At 43.3% G+C, this 26606-nt stretch overlaps 1 protein-coding gene across 5 annotated transcripts in view; it reads right to left on the bottom strand.

Annotated features, from left to right (window-relative positions):
* LOC104923388 (RNA binding fox-1 homolog 3) overlaps window positions 1–26606 on the bottom strand; it is a 387959-nt gene that overhangs the window by 333720 nt on the left and 27633 nt on the right. For 4 of the 5 annotated variants that reach the window (XM_019261510.2, XM_027284895.1, XM_019261515.2 and 1 more), the window contains exon 2: window positions 13126–13250. The exons of the other annotated variant lie outside the window; for it this stretch is intronic. The gene's annotated coding sequence lies outside the window, so the exon portion shown is untranslated. The remainder of the gene's footprint in view (window positions 1–13125; window positions 13251–26606) is intronic. 5 annotated transcript variants of the gene reach the window in all.

Here is a 26606-nt window from a genome sequence, read left to right as displayed (position 1 = left end):
CTTCTACTCAAGTCAGTTTTTTGATATAGCACTATAGTACTTCTACTCCACTCCTTTACTCCAGTACTTTATACATCTCTGCATTTAGGTGATATATAATTCAAAGTTAAATATGTTGTAAAATAGTTGCTGAAAACACGTGAACACGTGTTTTCAGCAACTATTTTACGACATATTTAATGTGTTTGGAAAGAATCGCCTTAATGCAGACTTAATGCCTTAATGCAGACTTTAATCTTTCCAAACTTTCTTTGTCTGAATATTTCTCTGACTCTCCCTCTGTGTGTGTGTTATGATGGTGGCTGCTTCATCCGTCACAGTTACTACAGCTGGACGCTTCACATTTGGAGGTCAGCGAGAGGTAAAGGCTTTACCCTCTCGTTGATTCCCGGTGACACTCGGCGCCGCGACTCTCTGCCCCTCTGACAGAGGCTAAAGCAATCTGTTTTATTCACGTCCTCGACCTCTTTGTCTCCGCACGTTGTCCTGAAATTCACTCATTCCCAACCCGAATCATCAGCTGTCATTGTATAATTATTTAGGGTTCCCACGTATTACCGGTGGGGTTTGTTTTTTAGGGGAGGACCTGACACATCAAATGACAGCATTTAACGGTGCGACCCCTCAACCCTGTTATTGAACGTCGCACCTGATCTCGCCTCAGAGAAATGAGTTCAGCGTTACACACTGCATCAACATCATTTGTCATTTCTCTCTCTCTCTTTTTTAAATAACTCGCTCGATATTAACAAATTAAATGAGCTTTTTTTCTCTCTCTCTCTCCGCCTTTTCCTCGCAAAGTTTTGCGAGAAATTATAGGTTTTTATGCTTGACGAGACAAAGCAGGACAAATAAATCAATACAGAGCAAATGAAAGCAAATTGAATCTATTAAAGCAAAATTACTGGGAGAAAAAGAAAAGAAAGACGAAAATCAGCCAAACGCAACGTAGCCCACAGAGTCACGGCCGCAGACAATTAATGACAGAGGAGAGCGAAGAGGTGTTGGCTCATTAAGCCTGGACCGGGGCCCCGTGCATGCAGACAAGGCCACAGCCAGACCAAAGCAGACCAGCGTTAACCAGACTGCTCGGCTAAAAATGGCGCTGCAAGCCCCCGCAGGGACGTAGCCTTCTACCTGCAACCACCGGAGGCTAAACACCGGGGATGTGTTTGATTTAGCTAAAAATGTTCCCAAAAAAAAAAAAAAAGTAAATGAGGAAAAGATGAGCCTCCACCCGTAGCCTCCCCCTTTCAGCACCGCCCGTTACCTGAGGAATGCCAAGCAGCGGGGGTGCCACGGAGGACCTTCAGATCAGTGCGAGCCAGCCAGGGGGGCTCTCCGGGCAGCGACGAGTAATTAGCACTAATTAGTGGCAGTGATTAACCGCACTGGGGAACGTGGGGGCCGGAAGGGAGCAGATTGATAGAGCTGGCCCTCCTAACCCGTGGAGGCTCCACTGCATCTTAAGCAGGGCGGGGAGGGGTTGGGGAGGGAAGTGGCTGCCAGCCAGATGCTACGACGGCCATAAATAAAAAAGGTGGAACATGCATCGAGCGTCCATAAAATCATTTCAACAACAGGGAGGTGAGAGCCGATGAGCAGCAGCTCCAATCAAAAGGTTGTCAATTCATTACACCCCCGAGGAGGGGTTATTCAAACGGTGGTCCTCGAGGTCGAGCCGGAGCCCTTAAGTCATTTTTAGAAAAGGTCCTTTGAGTGATTCGGCTAATTGAAAAAACAGTATCGACGCGTTTATCCGATAAAATGTGTCCGTCCTGTGTGAACGTTCACCAATGACGGAATAAATTATCGGGTTCTGACAGACGCGTCGTTCACGCGTGTTCACGTGCAACCAGCTAAGTGGTTTAGCTGCACCGGGGCAGCCTGCTAGATACTGTTAAATCATGTTTACATGCATCTGATTTCCCACAGTCCCTGAACTATACTTTGGATCGTTGCCAGGCGGTTTGTTTAACTTAAAACTTTCCTGTCCTTTTTCAACACAGACATGCAAGTACAAGGAAGGAGATGGCAGAGGCTCAACTGTGATTGGTGCTCATAAAAACAAGGAGACAGGAGACAGTGCCACAAACTGCAGTTCCTCTAACGTCCACCTGAGGCTGGCTCCAGAAATGAGTCAGTCTCCATAAGTCCCCATGTTCAAATGTCCAACTTCACAGCAGAAATAAACATGTTTACAGGGCGGTCGGTAGCGTAGTGGGTTAAGCGGCCGCCCCGTGTGTGGAGGCTACAGTCCTCGCTGCAGCTGGCTCCGGTTCGAATCCCACATTGGACGGCCATTTACTGCGTGTCACTCCCCCTCTCTCTGCCCCCTGCTTCTTGTCTATCTTCATCTGTCCTATCATTAAAGGCATAAAAGGCCAAAGAAATAAACATTTTTACAGCCTTTATAGCATTCCCCTGTTTTGATTGATTCGTTTACCTGCTTATCTCTTTTACCTGATGAAATATATATATATTATTTATCACAAATGCTGCAGACTAGTAGAGCAAAAACACTCATGAGTTTGACTCGGTGTATCACTTAGTGTTTCACATAATGAATCCAGCATTAAATGTCACTACAGTCAGCTGAGAGGGAGACACTTTATAAATAATCTTTTCTGAATAATCTATTTATTCTTTTTAGCTCCATTGTAATAAAAACTAGATTAAAGTCTGACTCACTGAGCTATAGTGTTACACCGTGCATTAGCGAACGAATGTTAAAATCCTGTAAGTACCTGAAGCAGAGCTCTCCGCGCATCTCGAGGTGTTTCTTTTTCTATTTTAATGAAGTGACACACACACACACACGCTCGTTTCTCCACATGGCTTGCAAACAAATGACATGATAACTACACGACGGGGCCAGGTTGAGAAGCTATCTGAGCTTTTGTGACAAAACAAGCGGGACGCGTTGGCGCTTGATTTTAAACATCAATGACTTTAATTAGTGTCATTCTACGATCACCAATAATAGTCCCAGAAATGTGGCAGGGACCTGCCTCTGACAGCCGCGCAGATCTGCGGCGAGGCGGGGGGCTCTTAACGAGATAAGCCCTGAAATCAGGGAGCCTGAAGGAACATTACCTGAACAAGAGTGCTGATGAAAATGACTGTAGTGTCGGGCCTGCTTTGGAAACAACTTAAGTGTTGTTCACACGTCTTATGGTGAAACAAGCCAACAACACAAGTAGCACTACGCCGGATAATTCCCATCACTTGTAGGGATGAGAAAGAGGGATCATCCCTTTGTATGTAAATGATCCGTTTGAATCTTTGGATCTCCGGTGAAGAAAGGGAGGAGAGATTTGTCGTTTCACAAGGAAACAGATGAAACAGGTGACTCAAATCCTGTCTGACGAAAGGAACTGTTTCTTCTAGGAAAAGACCAAAACCAACCAGAACATGTGGTTGTTCTTCTTCTTGGGCTATTGACCCGATCACATGATTTTCCATCAGCCCTCGTTGTCATGGAAATACGCTCTGTGGGCAGTTTTAAGGACGTCTCATCAATGTGGACTCAAAAAGTCGAGTTTCAAAGCACATTCCTGACCTTGCAGTCGACAAAACAATCTGACATCAAGGTCCGCTTGGTCACCGCGGTTGGAGCTTTCAATGAGATGTTTTTAGAGAATGGGATTTTCAAACATGTACATTTCCATGACAACTGCTGATGGAGAACGTGATGATTGAAAGTGAAAGAACAGCTACCGGACGGACCTCGCTTTGCCGACATTTTGCCACTCAGATTGTGGCCCTTTACCCGACTACCGTCTCGTGAAATACTGTCGTGAAGTCAGGAGACGGTGTAGAAAGACCGCATTCAAAGGTGGTTGGGGGTGGAGGATGGGTCAAACAAACAAGACTTTGACCCAGAAAGCCTGCTGCTGAAACATAACCAAACTGCAACCATCATAACATGTGAAATGTTTCTCAGCATGTCCAACCGGACCTTGCATATTTACGTGACCCCGCATGTCCAGAAACTAGATAGGTACAGCGTCGTAGTTCAGAACGTAGGGCCACTGACCAAGCTGCTGTTCGAAGAGTCAGGATTGAGAACATGTTGTCAACTTAAATCTTTAAAAAAACTGCAACAAATTTATACTATCATGTTCTTAAAAAGGTTCCTAAGACAGCTGAACAAGTCAGGAAGAAGTCGGTTTCTTGGGGACTATTTTAGGAAGCGGATGAATCCACGTTGTTTTGTTCTAATGAGCAGACAGGTCTATTGGGGATTGAATCAAATAAACTTGCACCCAGTGCAACAGGTTGGCTCGTTCAAATGATTTTAATGGTTTTTGAACAATAATAGAGCTCTGTGGCACCAGAAAGAAGATACATCAAGGTTTGGATACACGCATAACACCCGTTACTAGTCAATTCATTGTTGATTATTGATGCAGAACACAGTTAGCCTCGTCCTTTAAAGAGACTTGCTTGGATTCGAATGTTGGGGACGGCCTTGGTTGTTAATGCTTCCTCTTGAGTGTGTTTCACGCAGGGTAAGGACGGGGGGAGGGCAGAGTATATACACTATTTATGTGTTTGTGCTTTGACTGCTTTTTGAAAGCAGAAAGATAGTGTTCGCACAATGCCAGAGATATTGACTGGTTTCAATTTCCCCCATTCTGACAGCACCATTTCATCCACAACTTTGAATAAAGGCCGGCGCCTGTCGTGCCGAGGCATTACAGTAAACATCAACACATCACTTTTCAGATCAAATGTTCCCCTCGAACCTTTGAGACCTTCAGCAAGAAAAAAAAACAAAAACACAAAAGGTGTGGAGGACACGTCGCATTATAATTAACTACGATCGCAACCAAAGAGGCCGCAACGTGATTTAAACACAACAGAAGTAAAATCACGCCGGATGCCGTGAGCGCCGCTGGCAAAAGAGATGACGAAAACAATCAAGCACAGTGCTGACACTCATTGAATTACATGTTGACAGCTCTGTGTTAGTGAAGAGATGAAAGCAAAATGAGATTTTCAAAAGTGAATATGGGGAATGACAGTATTGCTTTCTCCACATTGTCAAACTTGACAGTGCTATTACCATCACTATAACATCAGGTGCCGGCATATGGTGTTCAGTTAGCAGGAATCAGCTACCTCGTTTGAATATTGATTGCATTCCAGGCAAGGGGACGACTTAAGTCTTATTACCTTCTTTTTTTAAAATGTTTTCTGCTAAATTACAAACAATATGAGGAAAGAAAGAGAAGATGAGTATGAATTAAAGTTACGGGACCAAAAGCAATAATTTAGTAATTAGCCGACTGGGCAGCGAGATGTGTTTTGTTTGTCGATGAGATTCTTATTCAGTTTTAATGTGGAACTGGTGTCAAATATTTATAATTTATCTTTGTAGGGGAAAAATAGGAATATCAGGGCAGATAAATAAGAATGCTAATAGTAATAAGAGGACAGCAAACGCTAACGGCACGTCACATCCTTTCACGCAACTTCAAACCCCGCTTCAGACCCGCAATGGTACCGGTTGGGTTCGAAGATGGGCTAGAATAGTGTTGGGAAGTTCAAATCTTTTTACGGATTCGGATCACTTAACCTCGGCCGGTCTTTTTTAAAATCATTTTGTTTTTACTAGTGCAGCGTGACCGACCCGTATGAACGAACCGCCGTGTGTACTTCTTGTCAAAAAGCCTAAGTCATATAAAAGATTCGTTCACATTGATCGATATGTTCACGAACGACACACCACTAGACTAGAACGGCCGCGATTAGCTCCCACAGATCGCCGTGTCTGCAAAGCTCATTCCAGTGAATGAATAAAAAGTCCACTTTCATTGACATTCTCCTTCTTGTTTTTCTTTTTTTTTTAACATGCTGACAGGCAACACAATTAATAAGAAGTCATCTGTGGCTTTTATACTTGTGGCATTCATTCACAGTCAGAAAAAGAACCAGTTCCTCCACATCGGAGGATAATAAATCAGCCGCAGATGTGTCGTTCATCACCGAAAATCCACTTTGATGGGACGTAAAAAGATGATAATTTGAAATTAAGAAGTGTGAGATGTAGAGCAGGAAGCTGACAAGTGTAAAAAAATAAAAAATAAAAAAGCGCTGCTTCAATTTGTAAACATCAAATCGAAAAAAGAAAAGAAAAAACACAAGGTCTCCGTGTAGCTTAATGGCAGAATAATGATTGGAAAATATCGAGAAATGCAGAATTCATCAGCTGAAAGTAAATGGAAGCGAATGAGCTTAATGTGCCTTAAAATGGATTAATCTTCTAAAACTAAATGAAATCGAAGGGACGGGTGCTTCATCATGAAAGTCTGTTGAGAACAACAACAAAAAAAGTTACTATAACTTACATTAAAAACTTCCTGAAGCGAGTGCGAGAAAGGTAAAAAAAAAAGAAGAAAGAAACATAAAATGTCTTCATTAAACGTTTGTGTTGGATCTCTGCTCTAATTAGTCAGCGTGCTCGTCTCTTTGCACTGGGAGTGGTGTCAGTTTCAGGTAGAGCTGTCACCGAGCTGGTTGTCGGTGCATTCGGTTTCCTCTCTTCGGTCACCGTGAGCTGCAAATACAGCTGCCGCTCCGATGCCCTAACTAGTCGCGGAGCCGTAACGCCTGCCGCTCCGACAAACATCAACCCACTCAGCCAATGAAAGTACAGCAGAACATCCAGCCTCCTCCTGTCATCTCCCGGAGAAATCAGCATACCGAGCGTCTCCGGCGCCGTCTTCATCACTCCGGAAAAGTCCACTTCATCAACCATGCACGTCGCCTTCCTTGTATTGGTTCTGGAAGGCAGATTGAGGAGTGTTTGGACCTTTATTTAACTTGTCAGACTGACCTGTTAATGTCATTTTACTTGCTTACTCACTCTCTCATTCATGCCAAGCGTTGTTATCCCATTACAGGTTCAAGTAATGCTCATTAAAACCGTTTTAATTGAGCTTTTATCTCACATATGCATACTGTAACGGGACAGATTTATGCCTGAGAATCCCTTTAAACAGCCAGCGGCAAAACTAGAAGCTAAATTAAACTGCAGCATACTCTATTGTTTCCTCTGAGTCATAGCACTTTCCTGGTATGTGAACAGCTGGAGATTGACATTTAATTGTAAAGGCCAGTATCCCGAGGAGTTACATTCATCTTAGGCTATTCGGCACCCCGTGATTTACATCTAACGCCAATGTTCGGTGCCACTGCGGGAGGTAGAGCATTAGGGTGGTGGATGAGCATGGAGCATGTCTGACTTGGACTACCTGCCCTCTATTTCTAACTTTGAACAAGTTTTTTAGTCGACTCATCGTAATGATAACTGAACCATTTCCTTAGGCAGAAATGAGTCAAGGAACACACAACAACCTGAACTATCAAACTGCTTGTCTGACTATAGGGTTGGTGATTGTTGACCATCAGTGAGGTCCAGACATAGGCTGTATAAAACATGAATGTAGTATCCGTGACTTCGCCCACAGGTTTCTGAAGAGGTGTTGGCGCTTTGCCGGCAGTCCTGGCTCTCCGCTACACCGACAATAGGCAGAGATGTGGAGCTGAGGTAGGCTGAATGCGAAGCGGGGCTGTTGGACGATAAGAACTCACAATCGGCAATCCAGTTCATAAAGGTGGTGCGTGGGGTTGAAGTCACGGCTCTTCAACACCAAACCAGATAAACCTTTTCATGTTGGAACAGTAAAGAGTTGCCTCAAAGTTGGAAGCACACAACTAATGAACCCCTGACAAGAAGTATCTTCACATCTTTAGGTCATACATTATAGTTATGTTCTTGACTTGTTGAAATCCACGTCAAATCATTATCAGACATAGACTGAAGAGTTAAAGACTTTATTGTCATCGCGTGATTGACTGTGAAGTTCCCTACATCACATTATTACTCTAGCTCGGGCGCATCATGCCGGACACGTCAGCTGCTCCCGTTTGGCACTTCAAAATGCAGTTAAGCTGCCAACATATCATTCATTCTCAGGTTTATTCAATATCTGCAACTATTAACGCCAACAGTGGTGGAAATCTTCCATCAATCCACAGTAATTAAACTTTAATTCTCACAGATTAAGATCCAGCACTGTTGATTGCGAGTCTGTCATGTCAAACCGGTGCTCAACCGAAAGTCAAAACAGGTATTTGTCTGGACACGCTGGACTGAAATGTCTTATCTCGAGCAATGATTTGGTCGACATCCTTGCAGACCTTGAGTTTTTGGACTCATAGTGAGGCGGTAAGCAATGAAATTGCCAACATTAGTACAATAACATCTGCAACAAATTGCTCCTGGCAACAAACTGAGCCCATTATCTGATCTGATTTGACCACATATTCTTCAGTCCATCCAGCTGACAAAGACAGCACAAGTGTGTTAATGTGCCAGCCGGCGTTGACCTCAGTCTCGGGGAGAGGTTTTTCAGCACTCAGTGACTCGTCTTTCCTCCCACTTTGGAGTTCTTAAATCAGGTCCACGGCGGAGACTTCATGAATGAGCCTTAATGTGACAGAGAAATTGGGGATCACTTTCTCTGTCTGGCTCTGCCAACAGTCTGATGATATCGACGACTAGATGGCGTGAACGCGGGAGACTCCAAAGAGAGGATTAGAGAGGGGAGATAAGGCTATCCACTGTAATTAAGCCCTATCTCTGTACAGCCACTGAAGAAAATAAATCACCCTTCAGAGCCTGCCAGTGTTGAAATGCATGAACAATTATTCAATAATTAATCGTTACACATGCAGGCTCCAAACACTAATAGGACATATTTTAACTACGGCATTATAGCACTGTTAAATTAAATTAAGTCTGAATGCATTTAAGATCAATGTAATAGATCACCTATTTAACCTTTTTTAATCACTCTAATGTAATTGTATTAGCTCTGTTATCAAGCTTTTTATGATGTGCCCTATGTTAATTTCCCATTCCAGCCATGTATAATTGAGAGTGGAGATATATAAGGTGTGGCACCAGACGTACTAGTGGAAACATTAAGCAGAGCCCTCGAGGAAGGTGCCAGTCCTCGTACTTTAACAAGCTCGAACGGAAAACGGGCAGATGAGGTCAAATATGACATTGTGAGGCATTAAAGTTTCCAGTTTACAGAATGCTGTCGAGTCTGCAAAGCACTGCTGCTGCCAAGCAACTCATTCTTCTTCAGTAAAGTTCACGCATGAGTTTTTGGATAAACAAACTTTCATAATTTCAATGTCATGTCGTCACCAAACGTCAATTTTCGGTTACTTTGCTGCTGGGATATGACAGCGCCATGCCATAGGTCAGACGGCGGATTATTCTGAAACAGTACACTCAAAAAATTAATTAATTAACAGTATAAACACGTTATTTACGTCAGTTAAGTTGCGGAAATAGTTACGTTACACGTTACATGTTACGTACGTTATGTTAAATAAGTTTCGGGTAGATTTATTGGGTCAACACTCAAGAAGTGAAATGTTGAGTTTAATTAAATTTATGTCAACAGGTTCCACGTAAATGTATTGTATGTTGACATAAGTCTAATTAATTAATTAGACTTATGTCAACATATTCCACGTAATTGTTATTAAGTTATTTTAACTCGTTAAATAAATGTTACGTAATTGAACCCCTAACATATCTTTGAGTTGAAATAACTTCAATACAATTACGTGGAACCTGTTGACATAAATTTAATCAAACTCAACGTTTCACTTCTTGAGTGTTGACCCAATAATTCCACCTGAAACTTATTTAACATCACGTACGTAACATGTAACATGTAACGTAACTATTTCCGCAACTTAACTGACGTAAATAGAGTGTTTATACTGTATTAACAAAAACAATTATCTTTTCCTTAAACTAACCAATCACATCGTGACCGCAATGCTGTTTCGGTTCGTTTTCGAGGCGGCTTCAAACCCAGCCAGGTTTGTGGTTTCTGTACTTCTACCATACGTACGCTATATAGTCAAATAGCTCCGTCCATGGAGGAGAGTGCAGAGCCTCTTCCGGGATACCGCTCTCGAAAAACGTGCCTGAAATGACAGCGATCAGGTCAAGATGTATCCGGAAAACTGCAAGGAGGGCGTTTTTTAGGGGTTTTTTTTGGAACAATGGGTCTTCGGAGGAGCGGGCCTTTGTTTCCGGAATAAAGGGCTGTCGAGAAATTGGCTTTGGTCCAATGGGACATTTTTCGGACTGTTGGGGGTTTTGTAATAATAGGACACGGGAACAATAAATGAAACCCCTCTTCCAGTTTTCCTTCCCACATGCTTTTATGTAATTTAATGAGAATGCCTTAATTGCTTGGAGATATTTTGCTTGAGGAAACTAATCACCAGCATTATTAATGAAAAACGTTTAATTGTTATGAGAACAGAAATTGAAATCAGCATTTTTACAGTGCGTTCCCACCTGATGCCAAATATTCTCAGTTTTCAAGAAGAACATCTGTTATAATAACAAATCAATTGTGAAAGTGGTGAACGTCTCTCCTTACAAAAGAGGAAAAGATATCAAATTTGTTCAGCAGATAAAATAAATAAACAGGTAAAACTGTTCTGACCAATTTCCCACTCACCTGATCATCGCATCAAGCTGCGAGGCATCAATGCGGCAGAGATCTCACAACATTTGAGTCAAAGCAAAGAAAAAAATTCCCTCTGTACAAAAAAGGGTAATATTTCCCTTCAGAAGTATTTACGAATATTTCAAAAAAAAACCTCTGCTAGAAAACAATCGAGCAGTGCATCTCCTACAGTAAAGCTTCTTTTGCTTTGTAGCAGCCTGGTTCCAGCTCTTTCAGGTCTGTATTAGGCAGTCAGAAGTAAAAGGATATTAGATATGAATAAAACAGAAGTTCTCTTTGAAACGATGTGACATTTCCATATCAACTGGAATAAAAACATTGTGGTGCGCTTGATCTGTTTATGTGAAACTGAGCCAAGCAGCGAGATACTGTGATGTTTGATGTTGTGCTGAGGGGTTGGAGTCGGTCAGGCCAGCTGGTGGTTAGACGGACAAACGTCTGAAATTCCCTTAAACACTGCGGTCAACAACATGCAGAGACATCTGAGGCGGCACACATGAGATGCCAACAGAGTGAAACACAAACCAGCAGCGACGAGTTAAAGGGGATGCGCGCCTCGCTTTTAAGAGCTGGCGTTCAGGATCAGGGTCAAATTGGTCTGAGCCATGAACACACAGTATGAAGAAAAACTAAATTTTGTGCATTTAAACAAATATTAATGGAACTATGGGCATGTTTGTTGCCTTTAAAAGTCGTCTAGTGTATTAAATAATTGCAAGAGTTTGGCCTAGTTGGGTGGCGATAGCCGTTTAGATTTGGATCCTGTGATCTTTAATTATGGTACTTTCATATCACTGGATAATAAATGTGTTAAATCAGTAATTTATTGGTTCACAGCAATTTTAAGGCTGCACAAAGTTCAAAGTGAAATTGGGAATACACAAAAATTATTTTATTTTTTGTGACTTTTGTATTTATGTTGTGAAAATTGAAAATCAGCTCGAAGAAAATGCCATAAATTATTATTTATTTAACCGCATTGATAGCACCCTTTACATTCATTCGGTTGTTGCGATATCTGTAAGGACTGTAGACAAATTAAGACTTCATTTCCAACAGCCCAACATCTGGAGAGCAAACATCGATTGCCATTGCTTACTCCAGTCTGTGACCTCAGTAACGTGACAGAGTGGTCATAGTGTCGACTTAAAGAGAGTCTGAAGAGTCTATCCGTTACTTAAATTCGGATGTAGACACTTAAAAGTTTCACCGGGCACACATGGTGACTCCTGATGGGTTTGAAGGCGTGTAGAGAATGAACCAAAACAGCATCGTGGCAGCAACATTGTAGAACTGCGCCCAGTAGAATTAAGAGGTTAAAGGGATGGGAATGATCTGAAAATCTTAATATTGATATTGTATGAGAAAAACAAAACAAAAAAAAGACAAAATACAATGTATCCTCTTAATTTTTCTATAGATATCGCAATAATATCATAGTATCGTAAATTCTTTGGATAATCAAATAATTGTGACATGATTAACGTTAATGTTTGATATGTGAAGAAATGTGTTGGATTCTGGATACTCATGTAGTTGATTACTAATTAACGTTAAAATTAAGTCCAAGAACATTTGTAACACATACAGGAAGATAATGCTGAGTTGTCCGTCAACAGTTGCCATGGGAAACGTCCAATCAGAGGGCTTGAGACCGTGTCCATGAACCTGAACCTGAAGAACTATGCAGTGAAATTAAAAATGCACCAAAAGTGCAGAGAATTCAAATTTCAGTTTCACATCAACTCATCTTTTATTCTCCGCTATACGGTCTGACAGCAAAGGTTAAAGTCTCTTTGAAAGGTCAGAGCGATTCAGGAGAAAGGAATAGAACCATTTAAGCATCTACCGACCTTGATTACATTCTGTAACCATCCAAACATTCATCTAACTTTTTTTGTACTTTCTCTTTTTCTTGTCCTCCCCCCCTTTCACCTTCTTTCCACTTTACCCCAAGGCGGTCGCTGGGCTCGGTAGAAAAGAAGGACACAGAAGCATTTTGCCAGGAGCGTAGAATCACTAGATTTAAGTCAGTGGCTGCTCGACTCCTCTGGAGAATGACAACCACAAAGAAACAAAGACGGCGTGATGGTTTGACTGACAGCCTTTTATGTCTGCTCACTACAAGGTCAGATGTACCCTAAATAGAAAAATAGACGCGAGTGATCCTGAATTTCTTAAAGAACGCCCTTCGTGTAGGAATCCGACACTGTGTGTTTTGGTAATATAAGGAATATGAATTATGGGCAGCGGTGAAAAGGACTCGACATCAAAAGACGGAGCCAAATAGCAGCGGAGTAGAATAATCTAAATATAATTGTGTGACTGCTGGCATGTCAACTTCAACCTTGTCTCATAAATGCCATAAGGAGGAAATGTTCTCAGAGGTTAATTTCACTATATTATCAAGAGAATTAAGGCAATTACCAACAAATGACAAAAAGGGCTATTCAGAACCAATTTTGAGGATAACTGACCGTGCTATGTCCTCTCAGCAGGTGGTTATTCATAATACAGCAGGTGATTCATATGAATTATTTCCTACCTGTCATTCACTTTGCTCCGCCGCCTCTCAGTCTGTCCAAGTAATTGTAGTCCCGTAGATTTCACTTTGGCACCTACGGCGGGATACTTGGCTGACCTTCCCGGGCGCTTCCTTCAAGCAATTATCTGTGGACATTTTGCAGACAGAGACGGCGTAAATATTCCAGAGGGAACCCCAGAGGAGATACCGCTCGATGCAAAAAAGAACCACAGGAAGCGAAATATGGTTACATAAAAACAGTCCTTGTGTTTTTTTGTGATCACTAATCTGAGGAAATGTTCTGCTGTCAGAGCGCGTGCTGTGTTGAAGCGATAACACACGAGAGGGTGTGCTTTAACGTCATTATTGGCACGACAGTGATGCGGCCAGGTCCGTAAGTGTCACTGAAGTGCCAATAATGACATTAAAGCTCACCTTTGAATGTAACATTGTGATTATACAACGATCACCAACTTCAGTTTCACATTTTGGGGCAATTTGCTCTCAAAATAAACATTTTTTTCCCCGTTTCCATGGAGATGCACAGGGTCCGACTAAAATCTTTCAAACATTCAGTCAGCAGTCGACTCCTATATGTAGTGGAAACCCAATTTACTACTCCAGCAAGTAGTCCAAGCCTTAGTGACAACCAAGCAACGGAGACGGTTTACAGTCCCTTCAAAGCGGTTTCCCAAACTGAATAAATGTGGCACATAAAAAGACAAAACTGTTTAGTTAGTTCAGTCTTGCAGTGACTAAAATATCTGCTGAAAATGTTTTCCATGGGCAGGTTTCAGCGACTGAATCTGTGAACATTTGCACATTACCTGGCACCAGCTGTGCTGCTCTTTTCATTGTAAAACATATTGTGTATATATACATTTATTATTTATATTTTCAATATTTTCTTTAACTTCCTTATATTTTGCACCAATTACACCAAAACATCCTTGCATGTGAAGCATGACTTACTTGACAATAAACCTTGTCTGATTCTGTATTTGCAACTGTGATCACATTTCCACATAATGTAATCATTTCCAAAATTTACAGTCGTCCTTCAAAAACATTTGATCTCCAACATGCTGCACACAGACGATGTACACCTGTATTAACGAGGCGGTCTGACAGCTCCAAAAAATACAGAATACTTTATTATTTATAAGAATACTTTCAGTGTGTTTATTCATATTTATTTGGGAATTGCTGAGGAATATACTTAGTGGTAAATCAAGGGTCGAGTTGACCAATCAGATTGCTTGTCGTATAATAACGAGTCATTATATTCTACAACATAAAGCAGTCAGGTGTGTTTGGTGCTACCCTCCACACGATAAAGTAGTGCAGCACCCCTGGCATTACCCGTGTTGTCATCCCCTGGCCCCTAAGAAGCACAGAAATATATCATAATCTTTTTTCAGCTGATGTGTTACAGTACCACGCTTTGGTATTTTTCCCACATATGCTCATTCAATATCCCGGCAATAAAACCAGCAGGACCTCAATTTGCCTTCGAACGTTTAATCTCCAAAAGAAACACTTCCACACAAAAGCAGCGAGAAGCTAAGTAACAGTACAGGGTCATTTGGCTCCGATGAAGTATTGGTAAAAATGAGTTTCCATGGAGACTAATATGCTCCCAACTAAAGACACATAGAGTGGCATTTTGGAACGAGTGAAGCAAACCGTGGGGCACGAAGATAACAAGCTCCAACAAAGAGACGTAATGTCAACACAGTCTTACCGCAGAGGGCTCAACCTGGAATCAACATGGTGCGGTAGCTGCAGAAGGTGGTGGACTCTTCGCGCAGGTGAATGTCAGATATAAATGAAGTGGAGCAAAAGCAAAACATTAAACTCTGACACCGAATTTGAATACGGCAACTTAAAAAGCTGGACCGGAGGCATCACACATTAGCTCTACACTTTATCAACCAAAGAGGAGCCTCTGAATGCTGCATGAAAGAACACTATAAGCATACTAACACACGGCTCTGTACTAAAGTAAATTAAAAGGTATTTTTATTTTCCGTGTGCACGACACACACACCGATCAGCTATAACGTTCAGACCAGGTGAAGTCTCGTTATCATGGCACCTGTCAGTTGGTGGGATATATTAGGCAGCAAGTGAACAGTTTGTCCTCAAAGTTAAAGTTAGAGGCAGGAAAAATGGGCAAGCGTAAGCATTTCAGTGACAAGGGCCAAAATGTGATGGGTCAGAGCATCTCCAAAACTGCAGCTCTCGGGGGGGAGTTGTTGTGGTCAGTACCTACAAGAAGTGATCCGAGGAGGGACGGAGGAACCGGTATGGAAACGGCATTCTCTGATGGCAGCGGCCTCTATCAGCACAATAATACGCCCTGCTACAAATGCAAAAATAGTTTGAGGAACGCAACAGGGAGTTCAAGGTGTTGACTCGTCCTCCGAATTCCCCAGAGCTCAATCCAATCGAGCATCTGTGGGATGTGCTGCTATAACGTCTTGGTGCCAGATACCACAGCACACCCACCTTCAGAGGTCTAGAGGAGCGCAGGCCTCGACAGGTCAGGGATGTTTCGGAGGCAAATATTCCTCCACAATATTATAAATCATATGCTGATAACGTTCCCATTTAGCGACCCCGTCGTTATGAAACCGTTTTTAACATTTGGGTTATTTTATCGTCAAGGCAACCTGGCTGAGAATCGGATGCTTCTGTATTTAACTTAACAGCATAATAATTTGAGCCAGTCCAAATCTATGTGGGAGTACAAGATCTACATAATGTGTACTCCAACTTGTAATGCATTTGCCTTTTACACCATGGGTCAGGGTTCCTTAAGGACTAATACTCACAGTGATGGCCGAGTATGATCTTTCCCGGACATGAACCAAGTAGTTTGAGTTGCCTAAACTTTCAGCAGCTGCTACAGTACAGTGTGTGCATGTTGTGTTTGGATTCAGTGATTTTGATGGTCAATGTTACAATTTTACCAAATTCCCCTTTCCCCTCGGTTGGCTCATTCAGTTTCTTTCCTACGACTGATACTAGAGGAAGGTAGAAACTGGTTTTCATTGTTTTCATAGCTGTGTCTAAACACCTGTCAGGTACCCGTCTATTTATTTTCATGTTCTTAACATAATTCAACATTTTCCTTTGAGCATATGTCTTGGCTTGATGTATGTTTACGTATAATCAGACATAATTGAACCGTCATTCCTGTTAGCAACTTGCATAGTTACAGATTACGGACTGTAGATCTGACATGAGAGTCAATACATTCAAAGATCTTTGTAGTAGTAGTAGTAGTAGTAGTAGTAGTACACTACGCACCCTGTGGACAATATAACCAATGTGCACACAGAAGAATCACAGAGGGTTTTCCATTGATGGATCAGTACTCTGCACAGTTTGCTTGAATACAGGTAGAGAACATGTAAATGTACAGTGTTGAATCTGCATGGTCCCCCATAAAACAGATATACAGCCATATAAGTGTCGCTCAGAGGTGACCTTTATTTTGAAGAGCCGCCGCAAGACACGCTGTGAATTAGCCGGCCATCAGCCCCCCCACACACACACAAATTTATGCCTTTGCGGGGGCTTGACCTCTAAGTCAACAGTATAACGTGGAGAACAACCGGAACGATCGGGTAAAGGGGGAAACAGACGCTGCACACCCAGCAATAAAACGTACGACAATGCACGCTCGCTCTGATGTCTATCTGCCGGCGTGAGCCGCCGCGGACGCTGTCATTGGTTGCAAGGTGAGCCACCTACGTGCACCCGAGAAACTTATTGATGTGATCGAGTTGGGATTTTTGCTTATCACCACAATATCAAGTCACCTTGTTCTTTTTTTTTTTTCATCAAAAGTCAACAACGGTGCTATCTAACCCTGATACGGAGCCAATTAAATCCTTGTCTCAATCTATGGCGCTGTGGAGCGCATTCTAATTCGTCGTCAATTCAACCTTTAACTCCTCAAGCGTCCCCCCGTTCTTTTGAGTTTGGCCACTTTCGATCGCCTGATAAAAAAAAAAAGATATCAGCTGCAAAGATGAAGTGCATGAAGACAGAAGATGAAAATATAACCACTTTAGCGGCGTGAGCCTCTGTTTTACCACAAGGTTGAAGGACGGCGAGGGGGGAATATTGACACACAGAGGTACGGCTAAGCCACTTCACATCCCAATCGATCACAGGTCCACTCCACTACGAGTGGCATCCCCCTCCGTCATAAAGTCACATTTTCCCCGCCCCGCGCTGACTTTCAGTTTTCAGACACCTGGCTGGACTTTTGTCATCTTCTTTTTTTTTTCCCCCACTCATCCTCTTCCCTCTCCGTCCTTTATTCCTCGCTCAACACTCAGTCAGTTTGAGAATCTTTCTATCTAAGCTCGTTTTTTTTTTTTTTTTTTTTTTTTTTGGCCGGCGCTAAAGCAGGAAACAGATGGCTGGCTATTTCTGGAATGGTACTACAGAGTGTCCAGCTCAAATAAAGTGTTCTTTCACAGGATCTTAGTGTTTTTTTAATGCCTGCATAGGGAACTTCATAAAGCCTTGGACCAAGAACTTGTAAATGGCCCGTGACAAAGAGATTTTTTAGGGTATTTGACGTTATAATAGTGAATTCAAATGCCTCCCTCCTTTACTTTCTTTAACTCGGGCTAATCTCTCCCCGGAGGAAGCCTATTAACCTGGACCAACACTCTGCCCCTCCTGATGAGGCCGAGGACAGGCCTTCTCTATTTGCCTCCCTGATCTCTGTCACTCAAACGGTCACGTAATTATCATGTGTCTTCACAGGTTACACAGTGGACATTAGCTGCATTGTGAGCACACATCACATTAATTACACCGGCGAGGACGTCGCCATGGAAGTCACATTAATGGATAAGGCACGGCTGTTTATGTTCTCGGGATGTAAATAAAAATCACGGCGCGATGATAAGCTCATTCATGACATGCCATCTGGCAGCCGCTGACAGTTTGAAATTACATTAATCCTTATCTATTCATTATGAAATTTGCTCGTATAGGTGTAGCGACGCCTTATCGAGGTGTAGTGCCTCGGCTGAATTTGAATTGATCTCTATCTGTTTGGAATCCATTGCAAATTCCCGTCATGGCCCGGGCTGGGCCGGCGGTGACTGCTGCTGCTCACAGGTCAAGTCGAGATTCATCTCGGGCTATCTGATCAGCCTCATCCCAGAGCTGTGCCATGTGTGAGAAATAGCACATTTTAGATTACAGCACTCCCCCTAAAAGCCTTCAGCTGTACGCCGCGCGTCTTTCAATAGTTTGCCACAGCGACGAGCATTCATTTCATCTCTGGGCGCTTCTTCTTTTAAAAGGCTATCCCCACAAGGTCCCATCACGAGGAGGTTCAAGGGCAAAATAAATCAGCGATGACACGTCCCATCGTTGTTATGTAGGGCGCAGAGGTCTCCCGTCTGCAGCGGGGAGCTCAGGTTGAGAGATCCCCCCTTTTGTGTCTGAAGCGGGATCACATTAACAGCCTGACTCATTACATTAATAGCGGTGCCACCAGTCGCAACATGAATAATGCCATTCCTTCTGTGAAGGGGGGTTACAAACCGGCCTGACAGCGGAAAAAAGCATCAGGCTATTATTAACCATAAATCCATAAATGACACACACTGTCCATACAAGGGGGACGGATATATTTAGAACGGAGCCGCAGCACTTTGTTGAATCCATTAACGGTGGATACATGATGATACGAGTAAAACCCATTGTTTATATTTAAATGAAAGACGGATGGAAGGTACCAGATAATAAAAAACGACTAGGTCAGGACTTCCTGGCAGATCGGTTGTCTTAAAGATGCACACAGTGTAGGTGCCACATCCTGGATATGAATCTGCCTCAGGACCCTTGCCACATGTCTTTTCCTGTTGTTGTCAAATAAAGCAAAAATGACAGAAATATAATCTTGAAAAAAAAAAAAAAACGTCTAGGCTGCAAATGCTCACGAGCTGCGATGCCCTTCCCTTGTTATGAATTGCAGGAATGCTTGTGGCAGCTCCACCGAATCAGCAGAATTTGGAAATTCTTCAAAAGCTGAATCTCCTCTAACCTTCCTCTACCTCTCGAGCACCTTCCCCACCCACCTACACCTCCACCCACCCCCCAGCACCGGGGGATCTGTCACAAATCAAGGATGGGAAGGTCAATAAAAGCAAACCATGCCAGACTCTCTGACTGACACATCAAAAGTTCCCTCAGCAGCGCTCGACGCTCTGCCTTCCCTTCCTTCAGACCAATTTAGCCGAGTCCGAGGGGAGCCCCCTAATCCATGCCTCTGAAAGTGCGCTTAATCAACCTCTGATTAAGAGGGAGCACGCCAAGGTGTCCAGCAACATCTTCACTGCCCCCCACCCGCCCGCCCCTCTCCAACCACTCCTGGAGTCAAACAAAACAGAAGGAAACAGGGTTTATTTGTTTTCCCAGCCTCCCCGTCCCCAATGTTCCTTCACAAATGTCTCAAGTCTCCTTGGTTTTGTTTCAAGCCCTTCACTCATTTAACATCCACCGATAGCAAACACAAAGCAAACGTTTAGTTCCTTCTAATTTCTACCCTCTCTCTCTCTCTCCCTCCTTTTGTTTTTTTTCTTTCCTGTTGTTGTTATGAGCGTCCCCGAGGTGTCCGGGAATGAATTAAACATCAGCGCGTTGGTAGGAAGGGCACAGCATCTCCTGAAAGGATTGAATGCAGAGCGTTGTTTGAGAGAGAGGCGAGCAGCAGTGGAGGTGACAGAGGAGGCTTTGCTCAGCACGAGGACGTCGAACCATCAGGGAACCACTTTGACCTCTAACATCTGACCGCCTTCATGAATAGTCATTTTTCAAGTATGCCCAAGTAATTGGGGTTTTCCAAACTTTTAAAAATGGGAGGCCATGTTTAGCATTTGTTTATCTCGTTAGGACAGGATGTGGGGGTGGGTAAGAGCTATATGTTTGTTGCTGGAGGCTTTGTTGACCTCATTTAAGAAACACTGCTCTGATTTTCAACCTGTTTGGTCTCGATCAAACGTCCAGAATAGCTGCCTAGTTTCCCTCCTGCATCCATTGACGGATTGGCCATAGAACTATCTCTAATTGTTCTTGACATTATTATTTTGCTAGGCTTATTCAAGAGGACAATTGCACACGATTGCATGCCGGTTAGATTTGATGCTGACTTGCTCTGATGGGCAGTGATAACCTCAAAAGATCGAAGAGGCTGCAGAGTTTTTTTTTTTAGGTACCCAAATGTGGTCACATCTACACTTGTTTTACATTTTAAATCATTTTAAATGATGCCTACAAAGTTTTGATTGGCTCGGTTCTCTCAGTGGTCGATGAGCACAACTTATTTAAATCAAAAGGGAAAAAGATCCAAAGGTCTGAACTTGCAAGATCAAGAAATCACGAGATCACGCAAGAATCCAAACCACAGTGGGTTGAGGATGTCCTCGATGTTTCTAGCATCAGTTACATCCTATTAAAAGAAGAGCAAATCAAGGCACTGAAGGCCTTTCGACAACAGAAAAGATATTTATGCTCTTCCTCCGACTACCTTCGGTCATAGTTCAAATACATCATATGGTTCGGTGAACTGATTGGATGAAGTTTGCCCGTGATAGACGGTGATAGACATATGGTTCATCCGATCACCTGCCTACCTGCCTGCACTCGTTTTGCAATGACATCCCATGCAGTGATGATCAGAGACCTGGAATCAGTTTTCCAACAGTGACACCTGACAGGCAGCCCCCCACCCCCCCTCTCCAGCTATGACCACTACAACAAAATCCAGATCCAGACCTCATTATAAAGATAACTGTCATCCCATGTGGGTGGATTGTCTCTTTGTGAGAGAAATCAAGTGCACAAAAAAAACAAAAGACCAACAGAAAAGTGACAATAAACCTAAAGAAAAGAGTTCAGTTCACGGAGTAGCTGCTCCGGTATGATAGCACAATGAGAACAGCTTTCGGAGATGTTTGCTCGGAGATTGGATGTTTAGGTAATTAGCAACAAAGTTGTCTTTTTAACAACATTTTGTGCTCAGCATGGTGTTATTGTGTTAAAACTCAGCGTCTGACAAGCGGTTCATTTGCATAAAGTACGCCGCTAAAATAGTGTGAAGCTAAGAAAGACTAAACAAATAAGCAAGATTCAAAGGAATAACTGAGAAACCTGACATCGGCTGGGAAGGGGATTTTGTTGCGTTTTCCTGCTTTCATGTGCCAAATAAGAATACGCTGATGTATACTAAGTTTCTACAAGGATTTTCTGACATGTTGTCTGACTTTAAAGTAAAGAAAAATAATGCGACAGCTTAAATGTTCCCATGTATCCGCTGACGTTATCCCGCAGGCTCAGAGATTTATTGATCATCTTGGTCTGGTAAACATATCTATGCACCCCTTCCAGAAATGGACCAAATAACGTCTCTAGTCCAGAATTTCGCATCTGCTGTCGGCTCTAAAAAGTAGGAAAAAAACTACATTTCAATTAATATGAGCTTCCCTGTAGATTTATCCGTCCGCTTGTTGGCATGCACAGGGCGGCTTGCATGTGTTAAGAGAAGCTGTGCTGCAGCAATCCCAGCTTTTATTTCATTAGTTTTCTTTCAGTCTAGCATAATCAGGCATGAGCATGACGAGTTTAGAATCCCGCGAGCAAGTTATGAAGCATTTCAAGGTGAAATATCTGATTTTCTCTTTCCTAAGTTGATTATCCAGGAAGGAGAAATGAGTCTCATATTTCAAGGCAGAGTTCAGTGAACTGTGGTCATGTGATTAATACCCTTGTCTGAGACTTTGCCAAATAGCTAATGCCTGGCTCTTTCTGGTTTACAATAACAAGACATTGGTGTTGCGCATACGGTCAAAACAAGAACAAAAAGTCAAAAGGCTTTTTCCACAGCGAGAACAGACTCAGTGTTAGTGTGGGTTAAAAGGAAACATCTATCTCCTCAGCACAACTCCTCTGTCAAATATCTCCGCTACTGCACAGTAACTTTGATCAACAAAGTACTGCGCTCATCCGCGGCAACACCCACATAAAAACACACAGCTGAGGTTACATAATCTCTTTTGCATTACATGTAACACAAGATGATTCCCGTTTTCAGCACTTAGCAACAGAGAAAATGTCCATTGATGGCACTGTCCTGCAGAAATGGAAGATGCTCTTACAAGAAGTATTAATTACCTTCGAACATGTGGTAAAGGGTTGTAAAAGGCCGTGCACATGAGACCGAACCGGAGTGCGACAAGACAAACAAAAGACTCTGCGAGATGTCAATCAACTGCAGCCTGTACACGCCCACACAGTCAGAGGAAAAAGTCTAATTAGCCAAAAAAAGTGAGAACACCTGTGTGGCTCGAGTGGGGCTCGTGGAAGAGCATGAAAGGGTTTGCTCACCCACACCGCAGGCAGCCAGTCACGCGGATTGTTTCTGCTTCATTTTCATGAGGTTTGGAGATTTCTACCAGCGGAGGTGACGGCATTCAGCTTTAAGGTCCCCGACGAATCTGAAAAGAAGTTTTTGACTGGAACTTTTTTTTTTCTTTTTCACGGAATAAATAGTTAAAAAGCACGACAGCACGTTTTAGAGCTGCATATCTCAAACCCACACTACTACTCTGCAGCATGGCTGAGGATCATCAGGGTTAAAGCAACGCTCCGCAACCTTTTTGTGCCATGCACTGGTTTCATGTAGGTCAATCTTTTCACGGACAGGTATTCAACACGAGGAAATAAAATGATACAAATGGCATAAAAACAATTACGCTGAATTAGAGTTGTCACGATACTAAAATGAGTAACCACGATACTATACCAGACGAAGTATCGCGGTTCCGGGTATTATCGCGATACTGCTGCCTTTTTTTATTATTATTTTTTATAAACTGCAATGTATTTGTACAAGTTAGTTTGAAACAACGACGTTTGTTTTTTAAGCAAAATTAGTGTTGCCACTGACGAAGCTGCCACGGCAGACTCGCTGCTCGGGCCCGGTGCTTCTGCCATGGTGAGTGTGTTGTCTCGTGTCTGGGCGAGACAGAACTTTAGCTTGTTGTTTGTTTTGAAGCGAGTTTCTATCGAAGCGGAGCTGTCTTCGCGGAGTTCGTTCTTGCCGGCAGAAACACACGAACAGCCAATCAGCTAACAGACGGGCGGACCCAGCGTGTGGAAACAGCCTATCATATCCCTGGACGTCACCAGTAACAGGCAAACAGCCAATCATTCAGCAGCTGTGTAGTTCGGTTGCGGTTCCATGTTGGTTTGTTTACAAAGGAGTAGCATGCAGTGAGAAGCCGGGAGGAGAGCAGAGGCGGCCGCTATGTAGCGGAGACTGGCACCGGTAGTATAGTAATCCACGGTAGTACCGTCGTGTAAAATTTCTAGTATAGTAGCGACGGTTATGATTTGGCACCGCGGGGTACCGTGTATACCGTGGGTATCGTGCGACTCTACACTGAATTAGTACGAGCCGGTCCCATCGATGGGTAATGACACCCAAAGAAGGTGTGTTCCTTATGTCCAGTCAACATGGACAAATAACGTGTTTTGCTAGCTTCATTTTTGGGGTAATGTATTACGTGACCTTCACAAACATCCTGACCAGTGATGGGGAGAAAATGACATGACTAACTTTGAAACACTTGAGATGAATTCATCTCCATCTCTCTGCTCAGGGCGGCCTCGGCGTGTCATCGAGCCACCCTTTAAGGACCGCCCACAAAAATCCTGAGACTGAAAACTGGTAAAACAAACTGTTTGAGGAGGTTCAAAGTCTTTTCACGTGTTTTCAGCAGCTATTTTACAACATATTTAATGTGTTTGGAAATAAATCACGGCTCTTTGAACCGGCGTGTCCGCGAACTACACATCACTAGCACTAGACGCATTGACAGATGGTCATTTTTCAAAATAAAACATCTTCCGGACTCTTATAATCGTAGCAAATGACCCACGGACCGGTACTGTTCCACAGCCTGCTGGTTAAAGTACATTTATTTTTGTGTGTCTTAGGTGTACCGGTCCTTCTTGCAGCTCCATGTGATGCACAGAGATAACGTAAGAAGATTTCCTTTACCTTTGTACAGTTAAATGCACATGCACTGGATCAACATTTTTAGTCTTGGTGGGCGGTGGAGAGGCTTAAACCTGAATGGAACCTTTATTTAACCTTGACTTTGAGGATTTGCTCGCAGTAGTTCAGGAAAGAAAAGTCTTAAATTATGATACATTCCCTGCACATTGAGCAGAAATACCACCAAATTAAATTTGGACAAATACCGAGGGGTTTTAATTAATCAGCGTTGGACGCTCTTCTGTCCTCACACCCTACTTTGTGTGTGTGTGTGTGTGTGTGCACTGCATTTTAATCTCACATTATGCAATGTGGAATAAAAGTTGTGGAGGAAGACGTCACCTCCCACATCTGCTCAGCCCTTCGTTCTTTTCAATCCCTCCATCTCCGCCTTGTATCAATTTGTTTGGGGTTTTTTCTGGCATGTCAACTGAAAAGGAGGTTGTCACGCCGCGGGGACAGCTCGCTTGTCTCACGCACACATGATCGAGGTACGCCACAATTTATAAATCCGGAGCGACAGACCTCACTTATCTCAGACCGGCTCCTTCTGCCAATGCCCTTTCACTCCAGCCAATGAGGATGAAAGTTGCAGGTTGGGTTACTTTGTCAAAAAGCAAGAGGAGAACCATTAGAGATGTACGCCATCCATCCTCGTGTAGGGCATGGAGCTTTTCCCCTGGCGCAAAGCTGCTGCTGCTGCTGCAGACCTGACTCTCCTCAAAGCCGCCTGTCTATCTCTGACGCCCGGGAAGCTCACAGGGGGGTTGTTATCACAAAGGGCCAATTTGTTATCCTGGTTTCACTCCATCACAGAAGCCATTATTTGGGACTTTTATCTATCAAGAAAAAGCTGTTAATGTGAGCACGGAAAGTGTGTACTCTGTCATTATGCCACCGAGGCTACCGTCTTCACCTTACACTGATTCGAGCTGAATGAACCTGAGGCAATTACTCAAGTACAACAAAAAAAACTATGTGGATGTGAACTACCTTGAACTTTTAAGTTGCGCCCCGGTGGAAACACCACGTCTGATCCTTATGTTAATATTTTGTGTACTAATTGCACTGCAGCACACAAAGCCCTTGATGGAGTAGGCACTTCCACCGTAGGCGGATCCGTCCTATTAGTCGCAGCACAGTTCTGCCTACGTGCTCTGACACCGGCACCTTAAAGCTCGGGAACACTGACTGCTAGATAATGCATCCACACCTGCAGGACGGACGATATTTCATAAACCTGAGTGCAAAGCCGTGATTTATCACTTTCACTTATTACCTGAGACACTCGGAGTGATCGATTGGTTTATCCTCCAAGTTGAAGCTATGTATATATATCAGAAAAGACGAGTACCTGCCCGCGTCGGGAGGAGGGAGTCAACCTTTACGCGAGCGTCTCGTGGCCTTTGTGTCTCCATCGCGCACTGCGACTTGGCCGTCATCCTCAGGTGGACTTGCTGACGTCTATGTAAATGCTCTCTATCTTCAGATTGATTTAGGACGAACGCTAAGTTCAGGAAAAAGCGGAGACACTCTGCTTTATCGTGTTTTTTCTTTGATACAAGAGATAGAAAATGTCACGGAGGTGTTACGAGACGCCGTTACAGACATCATCCGGACAGTGAGGAGTTTGATTAACTCGGTTGGAAAAGGAATTTGAAGCGAAGGGAATGAAACAACAAAAGCCAGCACGGTTAGATGAAACGCCGCCATCGCCACCGCCACCGCCACCGCCGTTTCCAGTTCGGAGCTTGGCGCTTTCTTTTCACATCAACCCAGCGGAACATCTATTTGGCTTCCTGATCCGGGAGAAAAGTCTCGACATCCACAAACCATTCTCAGTCCGGCCCAGTCACTTGTCACACACAGTGTGTGTCAGTGTGGGCTGCAGGCCCCCCTCATCATTACACCACAAGCTGTCAAATTAAAACTTTTAAATTGTGTGAATGCCTCCTCGGAAGTTTCCCTTTTTCCCAGCAACATATTGCAGAGATAATTGAGGATATTAGCAGCCAGACTGTTACCAAGAGATGAAAGGCAAAGGAGGGAGCGGTGACAGCTCCTCTCGCTCGTGGCGGTAACGAGGGACTGTCAAAAGTCTCTCCGTGTTTATCTCGGATCATCTGGGGGGATTTAAAACCCTTACCTTCACAATTCCATTCTTTATGGCGCGTCCTTTATCCACAGTGATTTACGGAGGCTCAAGCCCCGCGCCGTGTGATGAATGAGTACTCTTCACAAGGTGTCAGGGCCAGGCGGTGACTCCCCCCTCCACCACCACCTCACCCTCCACTTCATTTTTATTCCTCTCCCAGTCTTCCCTTCGTTTTAAATTGAGCTGATTAAACGTTGACAAACCGAAGAAATTCGGATTTACACAGGGCAGAATTAAGAACGTTATACC

Source organism: Larimichthys crocea, chromosome XII (genome assembly GCF_000972845.2).
Source record: "Larimichthys crocea isolate SSNF chromosome XII, L_crocea_2.0, whole genome shotgun sequence".
NCBI lineage: Eukaryota > Metazoa > Chordata > Actinopteri > Sciaenidae > Larimichthys > Larimichthys crocea.
This window is presented reverse-complemented; position numbering and strand designations above follow the sequence as displayed.